The sequence below is a fragment of the Lycium ferocissimum genome, chromosome 10, assembly GCF_029784015.1.
Source record: "Lycium ferocissimum isolate CSIRO_LF1 chromosome 10, AGI_CSIRO_Lferr_CH_V1, whole genome shotgun sequence".
In the NCBI taxonomy this organism is placed as follows: Eukaryota; Viridiplantae; Streptophyta; class Magnoliopsida; order Solanales; family Solanaceae; genus Lycium; species Lycium ferocissimum.
In genome coordinates this window covers 64036074-64042924 of record NC_081351.1, presented here as the reverse complement: position 1 = coordinate 64042924, position 6851 = coordinate 64036074, and positions in this window count along the sequence as shown.

The window sequence follows — 6851 nt, the reverse complement described above, 5'->3', positions numbered from 1 at the left end:
AACACACATTTAATGAATCTAACTGCCCGTCACCTGCTTCCACGCTCACATTAGCGTTTCAGCGGTCCCGCCTCGTGGTCAACTAGAATTACATAAGGCCGCTACAGCGACAGGGCCACCGCTTCTACGATATCGCTACCGCGGTCCTAGTGTAGCCATAGCCGGCACCAGACACCAGAAAATCCCAAGTTTCACTAATTCAACCCGAAATCCCAACTACCACCCGAAATCATCTGCTCACAAATCATATATGCAGACGTATATAAAAACACGCTATGAATGCACTCGTGGCCTCGGAATTCCTAACGGAGATCTCGTTAACCGAGTTAACCCTCGATACTTCAAAACTAACTTCCCAACCCAAGTGCTAAAATGCACCGAAGTGCATTAGGAATCGAACCAAATATACGCACGAGTTCTAAAAGATCATTCGAACCTCTCAAATCGACGAATTCCCGAAAAAGGTCTGTCTACCCAAAAGTCAACTTTGAGTCAACTCTTTTTCGCTTTAAGCTCAAATTTCCCACAAAGTCACCCAAATAATATCCAAAGACCTCAAAAACCGTGTCAATGGTCCTCTTGGGTCAAATATGAGCTAAACCAGCTCGAGAAAGGGTTAAAAGCACCGAAAAGGCTATAATGACCAAACAGGTCGTTACAGTCAACATGGTCTAGCCAAGATTGATGGAATAGGTATATGAACATATTCTATCTCAAACAGTGTAGAGATTCAGAGGCACACGAACCACGAGAATGAAACAGGTTTCTAAACATGTTCCAGGGCAACTTCTACAATGATTAGGATTTGCAAATTATGGAAAGAACTTAGCGGTCAAGTATAAAAGATTCCTTACCATATTTGTTGGGATTAGTAAGCCTTCTACAAGGAAAAGAAGCCAACTCAACAAGGCAAGAATCAAGTACAACACAAACCGTACATGCGTGTCATTGACCGACTAGGAAAGGTTTTTGTGTTCAACCGACCTATGGAGCATAATGTTATAAATACCTAGGTCTTTCTAAGAAGAAGTTTGCATACCCATAAAGAGAGAATTCAGAAAATTGAGCGAAGAAGGTATATCCAAGAATATTCAAGAATCTGGGGTTGCGTCTCTAGTGCAAGAAGAAAGATTGAAGGAACTGTTTCTTGTATAATGTTCTCCAATTAACTAGTCTAGATATCTTGTATTAGGTTTATTCTATCGAGTTGTATCTTTACCTGCTTACATAGAAGCATATAAGTAGATACAAATAGTTATTGTAAATTTAATTTCAAGTAGGAGTTTACTATTTGAAGGTTTCTTGCTAGTCAGAGTGTGATTAGTGAGATAGGGATTAAAGTGTAGTTCCTAGGTTACAAGTTTATAACTTGAATTTGCAGTTGGCTCGTTATTGTAGTGGAGTTGTTGGGAAAATCCTACAGGTCTCTAGGTCATTGTTATAACCTTTTGAGCTAGGTGGTTACCACGTAAAATTACCGTGTCCTTTACCTTCCTGTTTGTTTTTACTCTGCAAACACGTTTATAGAATAGGTTAGGTAACGTGTTCTGTCCGCAGGCGAGAAGTAGGTAATCGAGACAGACAGTTAGGTCATGTAAAGCTAATAGACACATACTTTTCAAATCAAGGTTGTCACGACCCAACTCGTGGGTCGAGCAAGCACATACACAATCCCCCTTGGTAGGCGAACCTTTCTCGTACTCAACAGTTCAAAAAATCAAGTAGAAAAAAATATAAGTACTAAATAGTCTCAAATCATATAAATATAGCTATAAGTGCGGAAAATACTATAACACCCTAAGGAGATCTAGTCTGTAACAGTGCAAGAGCTACTACAAATCTAACATAAGTCTGAATATGGATGATACATAAATGACTGAAATACTATCTCGAAACAAGGACAACTATCATAAGAGAAGAGTTTTTCAGGCTACGAATCTGGAATACTAGAAGCCTCAGGAAATCACTCCCGAGGTGTCGAAGTGGATCCTGTAGCAACTCTGCACTCAAAAAGGAGTACAACAATGTAGTATCAGTACAAACACTATGTACTGGTAGGTATCATAGGCCGACAGCAATTAGTTCACATATATGAAGAAAGAATCAACAAGCAGAAATGTAAGCAAACAAGCACGTTCACGAAACCAATCAACAATGCAATCATCTCAATATCAATACCAAGTACAAATCAACAATGAAGAGTGGATGTAAGTGTTACACCTTGGATTTTTGTGCCGCTCGCATTACGAACATGCCAATGTAAACCCAAAGTGGACATAAATCCCTTGAAAGGTGAAGAAGGATGTTTGCTGATTCTAATTAAGATTCCAAGGGCATTTGAGGCTAAGGAAGTAAGTCACCGAAGAAAGTTAAGGTTGAGCCATGTTTTGGGAAGTTTCGTATCATTTGAGCTATGCATTGCCTGGAATCACCTTGAAAGAGAGAGTTATGAGGTCCCTTAGACGGTTAATGAAGTGTTATGTAAGAGTTAAGAAGGTTCCACAAGGATTGGAAGTTAAATGAATCGTTGAGAGAATTTTTTGGAAAACTGTGAGATATACGACCACTTATATGGACCGTATAAAGTTATACGGCCCGTATAAATGGTCCGTATAACCATGGAAGAGAAGGGTGTTATTGTGGTGGCATTATACAGTCACTTATACGGACCGTATAAAGTTATACGGACCGTATAAGTGTCCGTATAACCAAGACGGGCAGTTTTTCCCTTTTGTATAAATAGATGACCCTAGTTCATTTATTTCATTTCCAACATTTCCCTAAGTATTAAAAGCCCTAGAACCTTCTCTCAAGCTTATTCCACACAAACCCAAGGGAGATTAGAGATCTAATAGCAAGAATCAAAGAATCCAAGTGTTGGAAGGCTCAGTAGGGTTTGCAGAACTCAAGATTTTCTTTGGTATTGAAGCTAGGGTTTTCATACAACTTGGTAACTTGATGCAAAGCTCATTCTTATGATATAAAAGGTTAGTTTCCATGTTTATTTCATGTTCTTAAGAATTTTTGGTTGTTGGATAGCTTGATTGAGAGAAAGAAAGAAAAAGAAGAAGTTCAAATGTGGGTTGATGATGCTATGAGTAGTACATTGACTTGAGTCATACTTGTTGAAGTACGTGAGGTATAATCTTGCTAAGAATGGTAGTAATGATGATGAGGAAGTGTGGTATACGAGTGTATATAAAGTTGTATTGAAATTTTTGTCATGTGTTGGTTATGAAAAGGAGTTTTGAGCATGTAATGAAGTCTCTCAATTCCGAAATTGATGATAATGTCATTGTTGATTGGGAGCTGTTTTATGATATGATGAAAGTCAATAAAACAGAGGAAATGCTACCCAATTTTCTCTAGGTCATCAATTATTCTAGTATGGACTTAAGAGTGTTTTTAAGACTTAACCTTAGTATGATCCCTTTTTATGTAGATCTTGTGAACACTAGAGGAGAACGTTAAGTGATTAAGGAGATGTTAAGGTATGTTAAGGCTATTCCTTCTTCATTTTGTCATGATCCTATGTTATGAGCCAACAAATGACTAAATGAACTTCCATATTACTCTACTCTTAGAAGCACTAGGAGTATGTCAGTTTTTGATGTTCCTATACCCCGTATGATTGTTCCTTCTGTTCATGGGTCCGGTTTTATGTACACATTTTATTCATGCATTACATTCATTCATATATATGTATATTGACCCATGACCAAAAGGCATTATATACGCGTGTATTATATGTAGATGAGGTATGGGGAAAGGGATAGGCATTATATACACATTACCACCTGATCAGCTGGTGCACCTTGATGATGATATATGGATCGGGTTGCACATTCCTCGGCACTATTATATGATATATGGATCGGGCCGTACATTCCTCGACACTATTATATGATATATGGATCGGGTCGTACATTCCTCGGCACTATTATATGATATATGGATCGGGCTGAACGTTCCTCAGCACTATGACCTATATTTATATACGTGGGCATGACTATCATTGAGAGTATGTAGATTATGCGCCCACAGAGGCATTGTCAGTTATACAAATACTTGTTTATACAAATCTATGCAGACAGTCAGTTTAGCTTTGAGTTCCAGATCTCGTTCATGACTCTCATGTTTATACTTATGTTGCTCTTATGCCTTACATACTCAGTACATTATCCGTAGTGACTCTCCTATTGCTCGAGGGGCTGCGTTCATGCCCGCAGGTACAGGTAGAAAAACAAGTGGTCCCGTTCAGTAGGACCTTTACTCAGCAGTAGTTGAGGCGCTACATTTGATCCGGAGCTGCAGTCTATTTTGGTATGCCATTCTTTTGGGAGATATCTATGCATAGGGGTATAATGGGGCCCTGTCCCATCCTTTCTACAGTTTTCTATTCCACTAGAGGTCTGTAGACAGATGTATGTGTATGTCAGATGATATAGCCTTGTCCCGTCCTATTTTTTTGTGTACAGTATATGTAGCAGCCTAGCCGGCTTGCACTGTTCCTTCAGCATGTATATGTATATGCAGATTGTACATAGTTTATGATGTCACCCCATTTATGAGATCAGTTTAAGTTACTTATGGGCCGTTGATGTTCAGATATAAGTACAGGGGTGTTTGGTCACTAGAGGTCGGACACTCGCGTTACGACTCATCGGGTTGGGTCGTGACAGTAAGTGTGAATGCATATGTAATGCAATGCATTGGTCAAATACCTCGAACCTGTACACACATGCTATGGACGGAAACCTCCACATCTCAATAGTCATGACCCATAGGGGACTTGCGAAGTCCATGTGCTCCCTCATCCCAGCAAGAAACCTCGGGCAGCGAGTATATCACATTTCGCTTCGGTAACAACCTCGGATCACATGTTCCCATCTCTTTCATATACAATTAGGCAAAGATCTCGAATGTTCCTTTATTTCACTATCATCATCAGTACCAATTCACAGTTCATATCAATGCATCATATGAAATGAGAGTGTATGCCATGCAAGATATCATAGTCAACAATAAATCGAAATCAAAGTCTTATACGTGTCTTATCATACGCACACATCATAGTTCAAGCCTAATCTCATGATTCATCCCCCGTTCGATGATAGGTGACATAAGCAAAAGAGAGATGAATACACATAGAAGTCACAACATAACAAATAAGGCGATAAGCCCAAATCACAACAACAAGGCGACAAGCCCACAAACAACAACAACTAACCTAATAAAATTCCAACCCAACTTCATACCCGAAGGCCTAGCATGCTTTCCCCATCAACATCTAACTCCTATATATTCTTCAATAATTGGAGTCTAACCGAAAAGTAAACTGTAACCTACCTCGATGCCGAATGGGTGCCACGAACTATCCAACTTGAGCCTTTCCCTTCATGAGAGCTTGTGAATGATCAAAGTCTATTTAATAACGCATTCTATATAATAAATGGAGACTAATGATACCCATATAGCTATAGTACTAATCAAATAAAAAACACTTCTTTAAAAGAGGAAAGTCGGGCCCACAATGGCAAAATAGGAATTTAGGTAAAAATCAATTAATCCAAACTTAGGAAGTCTAATACTAACCTTAAATTGCTAATTAGACTCAATCAATCATCAATTACAACCTCAAATTGAAAACCCCCAAATTTCATAGAAACCTTAACTTCCAAAATCACAAACCATGAAATTAAGAATGATTCAACTTAGTATCTACTCCAACCAAGAATTCATGAATAGGTTTAACAAGATTTATCAACAAAAACTCAATTCTATAGCATAAGATTTCAAGATGACAGACTTAGAGTCACAACTTACTTTCCATACTAACCCCCTTTAATTTCATCATAGATTCTAACTTAGACAATAAATAAACATAAATTAAGGTCAAGGGAACTTACTCAAGATGATTCAACTCTAAAGCTCTTCAATTCGCCTCCAAAACTCTTTCAGGTTTCAATTTGGTGAATGGGAGAAGAATGGTTCAAATATGGAAATACAAGGGAAATCTGCTCAGTGATCCCCGTTTATGCGGTCAAGGATCTGCTTACGCGCACCCGCCTAGGCGGATGGCCGTCTACTAAGGCGGGTTAGATTAAATGATTCATTTCTCGTGTCTACGGGCCAATTCCCGCCTGGACGGACCCGCAGAGGCTGAGACACTCCCGCAGAAGCGGGACACTAGAAAACCAGATTTTCTGATTTTCACCAAGTTTCACCCAAAATTCCGACATCCACCCGAGACCTCTCGGGTATAAACTGAACATCCAGACACATGTAAAAACACACTACAAACTCAACCGTGGCCTTGTAATTCCCAACGAAGGTCACCTTGACTCGATCAATCCCCAAACGGCCAAAACCAAGTTTCCAACCAAGGGTACAAAATGCTCCCGAGACCTCGGGAACCAAACCAAACATCCCACCAAGTCATAATCGACCCTCTGGACCTCATGGAATCAACGAATTTTTCAGAAAGGTCCATTTACCCAAAAGTCAAGTATTGGTCAAATAATTTTCACTTTAAGGTTCTAACTTCCTCAAAGCCCATCAAAACTCGCCTGATGACTTCGGGAACCATGTCGCCCGTCCCCGCGGGTCAAAATCACTCTAACAAGACTCGAGGGAAGGTCAATAAGGGTAAAAGGGTCAGAACGCCCGTAACGACAAAACGGGTCGTTACAAAGGTTTAAACAATGAACGACACACGGTGTCTAAAATATGTGCGAAAAAATTTGCTCAACATTAGAACCGGCAAGCTTCGTATTACTTGCATTATTAGTGATAACTTGGACAACATTTTTTTGATCGACATCTTCAATGGCTTTATTAAACAACTTAGC